At 44.6% G+C, this 13,073-nt stretch overlaps 1 protein-coding gene across 5 annotated transcripts in view; it reads right to left on the bottom strand.

Moving 5' to 3' along the window:
- Pofut3 (protein O-fucosyltransferase 3) overlaps window positions 1-3,288 on the bottom strand; it is a 72,932-nt gene extending 69,644 nt beyond the window's left edge. Inside the window, exon 1 of one of the 5 annotated variants that reach the window (XR_013104355.1) lies at window positions 2,874-3,282. The gene's annotated coding sequence lies outside the window, so the exon portion shown is untranslated. The other 4 variants (XM_076913989.1, XM_076913987.1, XM_034520805.2 and 1 more) reach the window with 4 other exon arrangements.
- Between the last annotated feature and the right edge of the window lie 9,785 nt (window positions 3,289-13,073).

The raw sequence follows: 13,073 nt of genomic DNA, 5'->3' as shown, positions 1-13,073 counted from the left end.
GCATCCCTACAGTGGGTGCTCTCAAGCCCCAAAACTAGTTATCTTCCCATTCCCATCCTCCTGGATTCTCCACTCGGCTGGTGATAAATTCATGTACCAAGAAGCAAAACTGAGTATCTTGCTCTGACTGAAGTCTGCCCATGCCTTCACAAAGCTTCCAAATGTCAGCTTTGAGAGGCCCAATATGGGGCTGCAGCTCAGTGGTAGGTTGCTTGTCTACACAAGGCCCTGGGCTCCAACCCCAATGATGAAAAAGAAACTCGGATGTGAACCCCACTCTATTTCTCTAGCTTCCTTCCATGGTCTCTTCCTAGGGTCTATTTCCATCACCCAGGCCCCACCTTCTAAAGGATCTACAACTTCCCCACCAGTGCCACCAGCTAGGGACCAAGTGTACAAACATGAGACTGTGGGAGAGGGTGTCTGGTGTGGAAGGATGAGAGTAAGATTCTGTTTCTTGGAACGATCCTGCATACATAAAAAAGCATTTAAATATAGTCTGGGAAGGCTCTTGTCCTAGGCCAGCTTTGTGCATACATTGGCCAAATTTTCATCTTTTCCTTTATTTCCTAAGTATAATCCTAAGGAAGGGTTTTCTGAATGTTGTTTATAAGAACAAATACTTGAAAACTGCTTCATTTTTGTCCTTGAAGAATGCAGGATGGGCAGGAACCCAGTCACAACAGAGGCTCTGATTCACTGTTAGACACTGCCATCTAGCAGGAAGCCAGCAGATGACTTATCACAATTTCTGGATTTTAACACACCTTTTACTGTCCTGAGAAGCAAATGACAGGTTTTGGTTTTCTATTTTGTTTCTTTTTCTTTTTCTTTTTCTTTTTCTTTCCTTTCCTTTCCTTTCCTTTCCTTTCCTTTTCTAAGGCAGGGTCTGGCTACACAGCCTAAGCTGGCCTCTAAATCACCTTCTCTTGCTTTGGTTTCCAGAATAAATGCTGGAACTACAGGCCGTTGAATAAGAAAGAATATGAGAGAGAGAGAAACAGAGACAGAGAGACACAGAGAGAGACAGAGGAGAGAGACAGAGACAAAGACAGAGACAAAGAATGCCAGGCAGGCAGAAAGGCAGCCAGGCAGGAAGGCAGAAAGGAAGGTGGGAAGGAGGGAGGGAGGGAGGGAGGGAGGGAGGGAGGGAGGGAGGGAGGGAGGGAGGGAAGAAGGGAGGAAGGGAGGGAAGGAGATGACCTCTCCTAAGTATGGTGGAGGAAGCTTATTGGACAGAGGGAGAGCATAGCCCAAGGCAGGGACAGCTGGGAGAGTCCAGAGTGGACATGACTGGTAAACTGAGCCAGGACACAGGAGGAGATGGGGGATCAGAAAAAGGAGAGTCAGGAGACCAAGAGGCAAAACTGGCGGGGGGGGGGGTGTCATGGCATAGCCAAAATGACTGATTTATACAGGGCAGAGCAGCTGAGGGACGGACTGCTCACTGAAGATTAGGGTACAGGGCTGGGTATGCCAGCCAGGAGAACCCTGGAGCAGGTAGGTACTGAGGGATGCTGGGAGAACATGGCTGCCAACCTCAACTTTGATATGTTAATAGGCACCTGAGTTAGCCCCTTGTCACAGTTTGAGACCTAACACCAGTGGAGCACTACACACACCTTAGAAAACATTTGAGAGGTAGTTCTAACCCTGAAATAGAGTACTCTGTATGTTGTTAGGTGGAAAATTCAGTGTTCAAACTCTTAGGCTGATTATTCAATGCCGAAACCAACGAAGGCCCTACCTGAAAGAACTCCATCTGAGAGTATGGTGAAGCAAAGGGAAGCAAAATTCTAGATTGTCATATGATATCTCCAACAAGCCCAAGACTGGTCCTGCCTGTGTGAGGAATGGTGCACCTCATCCGAAGGAAGAAAGGAAGGAAGGGAGGGAGGGAGAGAGGGAGGAAAGAAGGAAGGAGGGAAGGAGGGAAGGAGGGAAGGAGGGAAGGAAGGAAGGAAGGAAGGAAGGAAGGAAGGAAGGAAGGAAGGAAGGAAGGAAGGCAGGCAGGCAGGCAGGCAGGCAGGCAGGCAGGCAGGCAGGCAGGCTGCATTTGCAGGCATTAGCTAGCATCAGCTAGCCCTATTCAAAACTGGACCTATCCGGGTTGCATACATTACACAGCACAAGTCAGTCCTTCATCAACTATCAACTATTCTAAGCGCCGTTTGGGGGCATCGTGTGAGTGCTTACGAGGTAATCTATTAGAGCTGGTATGTTAAGAAAAAGGCATTTTGTGTAAGATTTGCTATCAGTTAACAAATCATGGAAAAATCCCAATCAAATGTCATTAAAAGTCACAAGTTCTGTATTTTGTAATACGGACTGAGTCGTATTTTAAGTGCCCTAGCTGGGTACAAAAGCTCTAAGAAAGACTAGTGTGTGGAGAATCAAAGCCCGCAGGCTCTTCGGAAGTATCTACTAAATGCACAATGTATCCACCTCCAGAAAGTCAAAACTGCTATTGCTGGGCACAAGTTCAATCAACAAGTGTTTCTAAGGGAGCAGCACCCAGGTGCGAGCCGCAGTCCTCAACACAGCAGGGCCCTGAGACTTTTGCCTGGGGCCTCGGGAAGGGAGCGGAGTTGCAGCCCCAGCTCCGTGCTAAATCAGACCCTCGGGATACCGTGCTCCTCCCGGTTCCCCGAGCCCAAGGCTTGGGGCCATCTGCTCCCAGCTTTGCTCTCCGCGGCCGGATCGGCTTGCGCCCCAGTTTCTGGCTCCAGAAAGCGGTGCTTAGGGTTTCTAGTGTCCCACCCCCTACCTCCTCCCAGCAGACTCGGGTACTTCGCCAGGGCCCATCAAACTGCCTCCTCTTACACTCCACTTCTGCACAGCGCCCTAGTCTCCACCGGCAGCAGGAGACTCACCTTAGGCATCAGGGCATCAAAACAAGTCCCCAGCAAAGAACTTCAACCATTCTCAAGGGATGCGGGACGCCCTACCAGCTCCCCAGAGTCCTCACTTTCTATTTATGCGCCTGAGCTCTTGGGGAGACCCGGAGAAGGTTCCATGGAATGGCAGGCGCAGCTCCCGGATCATCCCGCCGCGGTCAGTCTGTGAGATCCGGGATCCACGTTTTCGTGGATGCGGTGTTTAAAAGCTAGCGGTCCTGGCTTTAAAAACACTCTGGACCGCCCCTCACTGGTGCCTTACAGCTATTGGCTCAGGAATGCATCAGGTCCTGGAATTCTGGAAAGTTCTCTATAAGAGCCCCTCTAGAAAGGAAGGGTCCTGACATCCTTTTAAGTCACGGGAGACTGCGCTCACTAGCCAGGAGGACTGAAGCACAAAGGCAGTTTCCAATTTTGTTAAACCAAGGTTCCCAAGGGGTTGCTTTGGTCTCAGCGTCTTAGATTGGCACGCCTGCTGCAAGTTCCTGGTGCCATGGTGCTGGGATACCTTGGTAACTAAATCTGTCCTCACTAATGAGATTCAGTCTCTTATGAAAAGGTAGGGCCTCCCAGTTCCAAATACTATCAGTGTACATTATTCAAATCAGAACAGGTATGTTAGCCAAGTCTAGTTGAAGGAATCCAGCACCTGAAGTTGTTTTTTTGTTTTTTTGTTTTTTTGTTTTTTTGTTTTTTGTTTTTTTTTTTTTAATTTGGTTGGTTGGCTTGGGGTTTTCAAGACAGGTTTCTCTAGACAGTGTTCAAGACAGCATAGCACTGGCTGTCCCGGACCTCGCTCTGTAGCTGGCCTCCAATTCAGAACGCCTTTGCCTCTATTTTATATAGTAGATCAACTATATAGCCCAGGCTAGCCTTCAACTCATTATCCATCTATCTCAGTCTCCTGAGTGCTGGGATTAATGAAATGCACTGACTGGCTTGAAGTGAGCTGTTTTGGTTTCTTTGGGGGGTGGGGGGAGTTTTGTTTTGTTGTTGTTGTTTTGTTTTGTTTTGTTTTGTTGAGACAGGGTTTCTCTGTATAGCCCTGGCTGTCCTGGAACTCACTCTGTAGACCAGGCTGGCCTCGAACTCAGAAATCCTCCTGCCTCTGCCTCCCAAGTGCTGGGATTAAAGGCGTGTGCCACCACCACCCTGTTATGCTATCTCAGTACAGACACAATTGAAAAGCATCATGTGCGTTCTGATCGATCATTCTTGAGGCTGACGGGTGGACAGTCAGGAGACGTGTAGCTGATCCTTAGGAAAACAGAATTTGTCCAGCTGAGAAATAACCTTATAATATTTGCTGTCTGTGGTGCTCGGTATTGAATCCACAGCCATTGTGCTAAGTGTTCACACTTAGCCTAAAGAACGTGCTTCACTCCAAAAAGGAATCTAAAATTTGAAGAGGTTTTTTTTATTATTATTAAAGTAATAAGAAATTGGACCTGGTTGTTGTGAAGCATGCCTATAATCCCAGCACTCAGGAGACTGAGATAGAAGGCTATTGAGTTCAAGGCTAGCCTGGGATACATAGTGAGACAGTATCTAAACTATTTTTTAAACCGTACTGGTTGGGTGTTGTTGTTGTTGTTGTTGTTGTTTGTCAACTTGGCACAAACTAGAGTCAATTGGAAGGAAGAACCTTAACTAGGAAGATGTCTCTATCATGTTGGCCTGTAAGCAAGTATGGAGCAGGGCAACATTTTCTTGACTGAAGATGGATGTGGAAGGGCCCAGTGTACCGTGGGATGCGGCATGCCTGAGCAGATGGTCCCGGGAGGTACAAGAAAGGTAGTCAGAAGAGGAAGGCAGGAGCAATGTCCTTTCATGGCTTTTGCTTTAGTTCCTGTTTCAAATTCCTGCCCCAACTTCCCTTCCCAATGGACTATCAACTGAAAGGTGATTAAAAACCTTTTCTTCCCCAAGTTGCTTTTGCTCTTGGTGTTTTATCCTAACAACAGAAAGCCAACTAGAACAAAAAGAATGAAAAGTCTTTTAACAAGCTGTAGAATATTCATGATGCTTCATGCAGTTATGAGGTATGCACTAAAGCTATCCCCTCTAGCACCTTCCCACATACTGAACTTTTATACCTTTAGATCTCAGGCCGAATTGTAACTGTGTCCAATGGTATCTTTTACCCTTTTGGGAGAGGGAGCAGATACTTAGAAAAACCCGGAAAAAAACAAGTACCAAATGTACCAGATTGCAAAATAAACCGAATCTCTTCTCCATGATCTCCTGCCAGTAAAAGAACCAGGGCACAGGTTAGAAGGTCTTTTGTTACCTGGCAGGTCTTTTCAGTTAAATAAAAAGCTAGTAAGATGATAAATGTGTCTTCTGTATTCCACAACAGCTTAGCATGCCCGAGGTAATACATCACAAATCTAGATAGAGAATTTGTTTGGTGAAAAAAAAAAGTATATACCCCACTTTTTGTCCTGTGGGGTAGATTTAAATGAAGAGGCTGCAGAGACAGGAGGTTCACAGTGTTGCTGTGTTTGTTTGTTTTATTTTTCATACAACATATTCTGATTATGGTTTCCTCCCCCCATTTCCTCCTAGCTCCTCCCTCCTTTCCTACCCACTCAATCCATACCCTTTCTCCCTCTCATTAGAACAAAAACAGACATTTAAAATAATAATATTAAATAATCATATAAGAACAAACAAGCCAGGATAGGATAAAATGAACAAGCAGGGGAAAAAAAAGAGCCAAACGAAAAAGCATAAGGAACACATACAAACTCTGAGATGCACACATTTGTACACACAGAAAACCCATAAAACTATGAAATCAGAAACTATAATCTATAAGCAAAAGCATTGTAAGGTGTCTGATTTAAGATTTTACTGCTGTGAACAGACACCGTGACCAAGGCAACCCCTATAAGGATGACATTTAATTGGGGCTGGCTTATAGGTCCATTATCATCAAGGTGGGAAGGTGGGAACATGGCAGCATCCAGGCAGGCATGGAGCAGGAGGAGCTGAGAGAGCTACATCTTCATCTGAAAGCTGCTGGCAGAATACTGACTTCCTGGCAAACAGATAGAGGTAAACAGAATATGTTGTTCACATATGATGGAATACTTTGTAGTCTCATCTTGTGGCCCAGGCTGGACTTGAACTCACTGTACTTCCCAATAGGGTCTCAAAATGTAGCTCCTCCCACTTCAGCCTTAAAGTCTTCAGCTTTCAGGTATATACCATCAGGCATCAGGCCCAGCTATTATGTATATTTTTATAGTTTTGGTTGTATGTCTTAGCCTTTAACAGCTGGGCTATCTGTCTAGCCCTATTACTCAAATTTTAAAGAAAATGAAATTCCAATACATGCTACAACATAGATACTTGAAAACGCCAAGAAAAAGAGATTGTGTAATTCTATCAGTACAAAATTCATAGGAACATAAAGTAAAATAAAATTTGCTCGTGTGTGGAGTCAGAGGGGACTGGGGATGTTTTAACAGGCGTTGTCATCTGGGCTGATGAGAGAATTCTGGAGGTGGACAGATGGTGGTGACTGCTGTTCAATAATGTGTATTAATGACACTGCTCTGTACACCTTAACTGGGTAAAGTGATAAACCTATATGTTTCATCACCATGAAAAAAAATGGCTTAAAATTTAGCCATTTAGCCTACAGATTTCCAGAATTTAAGTTGTATTTGCCTCTGTGACTTTAAACACTTTTAGAGACCTGGCATCAATAAACAGGAGGCGAGAAGAAAAAGAATCTCTTCCCATGTTTTCATTCCCCAAGGCTTTCTGCCTTCCTCCTTAATGCTATGCCAGGAAGATTCTAGCGCCTGAACATGTATTTTTTGCAGATCATTATTTTGCCAACATCCGAGGAAACCATCCTGGTAATAGACTGTTCCAGAAATCTTGTCAGGACATAGATTTAAATAAATAAATAAACAGTGCTCCGGTGTCTACCTGTTGTGTTATCCATATTTTCTATTTTTAGTCTTTCCCAACAGCCTCAGGGCCTAGTGTCATAAGCATGACCAGGGGCCTGCCTGTGCACATGAAGCAACTCCTTCCGGTCTCAGGAAGTCAGTTCCTAACTAGAGAAGGAGTAGGAATCACCATCTGCTAAGCCTAGCTGTGTCTGTGACTGTGTTTCTAGAGCCAGTGAATGGATATGGATGAAGATCTGGAGACCAAGCAAGCATCACTCTGCCAGGCAAGACCCAGGAGAAGTGGTCAGGATCCCCTAGCAGGCTGAGCCCAATGCCCTGGAACAGGTAAAACAGGCAAGTGTCCCAGCTCTTTCGACCTTAAATTTTTCCTAGCAGGATGCTAACTTTGGAAAAGAACACCTGCTTTGGCTTTTCCTCCCGTCTCCTTCATAACTGTGGGGCTGGAGCAAGAGGGAGAACGGAAGGGAGAAAAAAAGAGAGAGATACTCTTTTTAGCATTGCCATGGAAATCTTCTCAAGTCCCACGTGTTTGAGTCGTTAGCTCACCTGACCCAGTCCTTTTTCTCAGGACATCCAGAGCAATTCACAGAGCCATTGAATCCTCCATCCCTTAGGCTGTAATAATCAGCATCACCATCTTATGCAAATACCACAGCTACTGTTTGCCCGGGCCTTCTCCTTCTGCCTTTACTTCATCCGGGTCCTCCATAGAGGAGCTTCTCTTGTAGGAGAACCAGCAGAAAGACCCACAACCGGATGCTACTCAGCGAGTGCGAGACCTCGGAGCAGTCACTCAACCCTAAACGGGGTGTCTTGCTCAAACCCCTCTTCTCAGAGCTCACGGATCTGTGTGGAAGAGGAGGCAGGTGATAGGTGACACCAAGGAAACTGTCTTCACACGCAACTGAACTGATAGGCGTGTGAACTCACAGAGACTGTGTGGAACGCATGAGGCTTGCACAGGTTCAAACCAGATAGGAGTCCGAGAGCTGAGAAGAGGTAGAGATGGGCTCCCACCTAACCAAGAAGCTATCTACACCTGGTACCTGCTGTTAAAGGAAAAAGTATTGATCTCCAATGGGATCTCACGAGGTATATTAACCAAGCTTCAGGGTAGGCCCCATGCCTTCAGTTGCCCAACAATCGACAAACCCGATGGTAGTTTTGTATTTTTGTAGCCTTTAGGCCTCATTTTGCTGAACAAGAAGCACAAGGAAAGATGCTTGAATCTCACTTAGAAAGAGGAATAAAGTAATCATTTGAGGCAGATGAAGAGAGGGAACTTGGTGGGAGAGGGAATGGGAAGGGGGTTCAGGATCAGGTGTGGAGAGCAACAGGAGAGATGGCTAGATGGCCATGAGAATGAATGGAAATCTGCAACTTATGGGGGTAGGGAATTGGGGACATCTCCAGGAAGTGACAGAGACCTGGGATAAGGGAGGTGCCCAAGAATCAACAGGGGTCACCTTAGCTGTCACTCACATCCTTGGGGATATGGAACCTGAAGAGGCCACCTCCTGTAGCCACGCAGGAACCTCAGTGGAGCAATAAGGACACCAACCCACCCACAAAACTTTCCACCCAAATTTGTCCTTTCTAAAAGAAATGTATGAACGAGGAATGGAGCAGAAACTGAGGGCATGGCCAACCAATAACTGGACCAATTTGAGATCCATCCCAGGGGCGGGCACCAATCCTTGACATTGTTAATGATACTCTGTTATGCTTGCAGACAGGAGTCTAGCATGGCTGTCCTCTGAGAGGCTCCACGAAGCAGCTGACTCAGACAGATACAGACACCCACAGCCAAACAGTGGATAGAGGTTGGGGGCTCTCATGGAAGAGTTGGGGGAAGGATTGTAGGCCCCGAAAAAGATAGGAACTCCACAGGAAGACCAACAAAGTCAACTAACCTGGACCACTGGGGCTTTCAGAGACTGAACCACCAACCAAAGAGCATACAAGGGCTGGACCTAGACCTCCCTTCACATATGTAGTAGATGTGCAGCTTGGTCTTCATATGGGTACCGAACAACTGGAGCAGGAGCTATCCTAAACACTGCCTGTCTGTGGGATATGTTCTTCTAGATGGACTGCCTTGTCTGGCCTCAGTGGGAGAGGATGCATGTAGCCCTACAGAGACTTGATGTACCAGGGTGGGAGGATACTCAGGGGAGGCCCCAACTGCTCAAAGGACAAGGGAAGGGTTGTGGGAGGGGTGACAGGGAGGGAACAGTGAGAGGAATGAAAAGTAAAGAAGTAAAAAGAAGAAAAAGGGGAAGAAAGAAAAAAGAAAAGTAAACAACCAAAAAAGCACTTTTTTTTGGAATTTTAGAGTCTCTATCCTTGCAGAGTGGGGTTATAAAAACATACTTTTCTTTCTTTCTGAACCCTTAAGCTCATAAGCTCTTAAAGAATGCCCTGAAAAGACTCTGTTGGAGAATGCGTTCAAAGCAAGAGAGCCAGGATGGACGATCAAACTGCCAATTGAAGAGGACTCTTAGCCCCGTTATTTCAAAACCACTCCACAGCAGGGTGAAGGCTGACAGCCGGGCTTTGAAAGCACTCTAAGGGAATTCAAGGCCTCTCATCTAAGATCTCTCTGTGCTAAACCTAGAAAAGTATCAGAGGGAAATCCTCAGGGTCACTTGACTGAAAAGTGAAGCTCTTGGTCGAATCTCCCCACTCTACTGCTCGCTCTCTCTCTCTCTCTCTCTCTCTCTCTCTCTCTCTCTCTCTCTCTCTCTCACTTAGCTTCAAGTAGTATACCTCGACTCTAAAGCAAATGTGGCTCCGGTGTTGTCACCAGGATCCTTCCACTTCTCCAGTCCAGGACAGTCTAAGGTCCTTTTTAAAGACAAGGAAAAAAATAATGTAAGTATTGTTCTTTTCATTTCAAATTATAACAAGTCTTTTTTTAAAAAGATTTATTTATTTATTTTATGTATGTGAGTACGCTGTAGCTGTCTTCAGACACACCAGAAGAGGGCATCAGATCTCATTACAGATGGTTGTGAGCCATCATGTGGTTTCTGGGAATTGAACTCAGGACTTCAGGAAGGGCAGGCAGTGCTCTTAACCACTAAGCCACCTCTCCAGCCCGAATTATAACAAATCTTACTGAAATATTCCTTCAGCATTAATCAGAGTCACTAACACAAAAGCCAAAAAACAAATAAAATATGTATTCTACAAGAGACCTCTTGTGCCAGAATATTTACTATTTCTCCTTGGAAAGAATGTGGCCACTGGTTCTGACTGACAAACAGATGTGGCTTCCACTGCTCAGAGCAGGTGGCCCACTGGGACTGAGGCAGTTCCAGGTCTCATACACAGTGCCCAACCCTTTAGAAAACTTACCCAACATCAGTCAGCAGGATCTGGAACCCTGAATTATATGACCAAGTGCTGTGCACTCAGGTACAGAAACCACTCAGGGATTTGTGAATTAAATTAGGTCAAACTGGATTTGGGAGGTTGTGTTTGTCGGTTGCTTGGTTTTTACAGTTGTAGAAAACAAGACTTGGAGAGGACAAGTTAACCATTCCGAAATAATTTAACAGCCAAGCCTTGGTTTAGTGGTAACGATCTATAACCCCAGCTACTCAGGAAGCTAAAGAGTGAATGTTCAAGGCTGGTCTGGGCTACACAGCAAGTTACAAGTCAGCGCTCAGAGAAACTTGGCGAGACCATTTCTCGAGTGCTTTTGTGTGTGTAGGCTGAGAACATAGCTTTGTCTTAAACAACTGGCCTAGCATGCACATGAGGTATCCCTCAATCCAATCCTCAGAAAAACCCCCCATCGGCTCCAAACTACATCAACACAACATTTTGATGTACATAGGCACTATTGAAGGTGTTTTAGACAGCAAGAAAAGTGACACGGCAATCCTTTTCCATGTGAACAGGATTCCCATTTGGCTCTCCATTCTAAATAATAATAGTATCAATCACAGGCATGTCCAAGTGTTAACTATGTGTCAGGCAATTCTGTTGAACGCTTCATGAAGATCAGGACTTAACGGAAATCCTGACTGGAACAGTCTGAAAGGCTGGATGAACTGAGGTTACCTGGGAATAGCAATCCTTTCTGAAGCTGTTCTGGAAGGAAGTCACTGGAAACAGCATCAGTTTGAGGGAAGATTGATCAGGGAGCTGGAACAGCAGGTCTAAGCATCTCAGCATCACCCAAGGTTGAATCCTGTCAGAGCCGCCCCCTTGGTCTTCCATTCTATAATATATAAATCTTACAAGCAATATATAGTCTATAAAGACATTTGCATGGAACATAAAGGCTGCACAGATCAGTTAAGGATAATTTCCTGCTCTTTGAACACGTGAAAGACAACAGTGTTTCTTCAGAAGTTAGTTTGATCATATAATCAAACTGCAACATAAATCTCCATTCATGCCACCTGAAAGGATGGTATGTAAGAATACCATTTTTCTAAACCAACAAGATTTATTGCCCTTGCAAGCTGAGGTTCTGGCTGGAGACATGTATATGTCCCAGTTAGTTTCAGAGCTGTTTCAATAGAGGGTTTAGTAATATATATTACCAGTGCATTTGGTCCTTTTGATTTTTCTCCTGTATGCAGCTGAGATCTTCAGGGGCTCTCCCTCTATCAAATCTGATCCTTATTACTTTGGAAAGAGTCCAAAGCCTTTTCCTCTTTTCTGTTAACATAAACTCAGAACCTTTCTCCCAAAATAGAATGTCCCTGGTCCAGCAACCGGACGTCATCAAAAGTATAGTTTGATTCAGTCTAGCAGTCCCTTTTTATTCAGGTCTTCTCTATTTTGACCTCTCTCGTAGGGGATTTGGAATATCATCATAAACACTGAACTTATAGCCATGTGCATTTTGATATTTAAAACAATTATTATTTATTGAGACAGACTTTCTCTGTGTAGCCTGGGCTGATCTGGATTTGCTCTGTAGATTGGGCTGGACTTGAATTCACAAGGAACCTATCTGTCCCTGTCTTTGTCTCCCAACTACTAAGACCAAAAGCCTGGATTTATTTATTTATAATTATCTATGTATCCTTGAAAACATATCAATTCTCACTGCTTTCTCCCTTCTTTGGAGATTAATATCTATGTGAATAAATATACGTACATTCTCCTTTCTTTTTATATAAACTCAAGATTAATGAATATTTATGTCTTAAATTATTAAGGATATTTCTACTTATTATTAAGCAAAAACCTACATAGTATGCTTAAGGAAAAAAAATGTGACATTTTGAACTTTAGACTATCATTTGCAAGTGGCTATGTCTATCAGTAGAAGACCAGGCTGGTGTAGAATTCACAGGCCTGTCTCAGTCTCTTGTGTTTGTTGTTATATAGCTCAGATGTGTTGCTGCACCTGCCCATCCCTCGCCCCCTATTTTGTTTACAGGGAGAGGTGTTTCCACCACCCACAGCAAAAGCCAACCTAGGGCTGCATTTTTGCATGCCATGGATACAGAGTATTAATTCTCATAGGATAGAATTGGGCCTGTGCCAAGCTTGGGAGAACCTGAAATGCCTTAACCACTACTGTGATTGCCACAGGTTTTGTCTTCAGCTGCTGTATCGGCTGGAACCCTGGTTCCTCTCCCTCAACTGCTCTGTCCTTGGGGGAAACCCCAATTTCTGTGTTCTACTCTTAAATTTAGTAAGGTCTTCTTATAAAAGCCATCTTTCTCACTATCTCTCTGTAAGTTCCTGCTCCTTGGCTAGGCCGTTCTTCCCAGGACTGAATCTCTTTCTAGGATTGAACCCCTAAAACTTTAAGCCAGTCCCAATTAAATGTTTTCCTTTGTAAGAGTTGCTGTGGTCATGATCTCTCTCCTCACAGCAATAGAACCCTAACTAAGACACTCTCCAAATAGTTCATCAATAGGTGTGCCAACTGGGGTGGGGGTGTGGAGGAGTCTTATTACAGAGATTTACAGTTACCTAAACCATAACCGTTTCTCTACTAGTTTTGCTGTGCTTTTAATTCTCTAAGAAATCTGACCAATCTAAGAGCATGAAGACGTGTACCTAAGACGTGTACAGTTCATCTGTGTAGAGCTGACCACTTTGGGTTTTATAATCATTATAATGAGAAAGCTGAGATCTTCAAGGGTTCTTCAATGACCTGAACATTCCAGTGCAGACTCCCTCCTCTTCCTGATGCCTTGTAGATTAACTGAACCCTTTAAGAATTCCACTCAATGGTATTTTTATTGTATCCCCTTTAGTGGTTGCT

The sequence above is a fragment of the Arvicanthis niloticus genome, chromosome 16 (assembly GCF_011762505.2).
Source record: "Arvicanthis niloticus isolate mArvNil1 chromosome 16, mArvNil1.pat.X, whole genome shotgun sequence".
Lineage (NCBI taxonomy): Eukaryota > Metazoa > Chordata > Mammalia > Rodentia > Muridae > Arvicanthis > Arvicanthis niloticus.
Note: the sequence above shows the minus strand (reverse complement) of the source record. Positions and strands in the feature narration are given on the sequence as shown.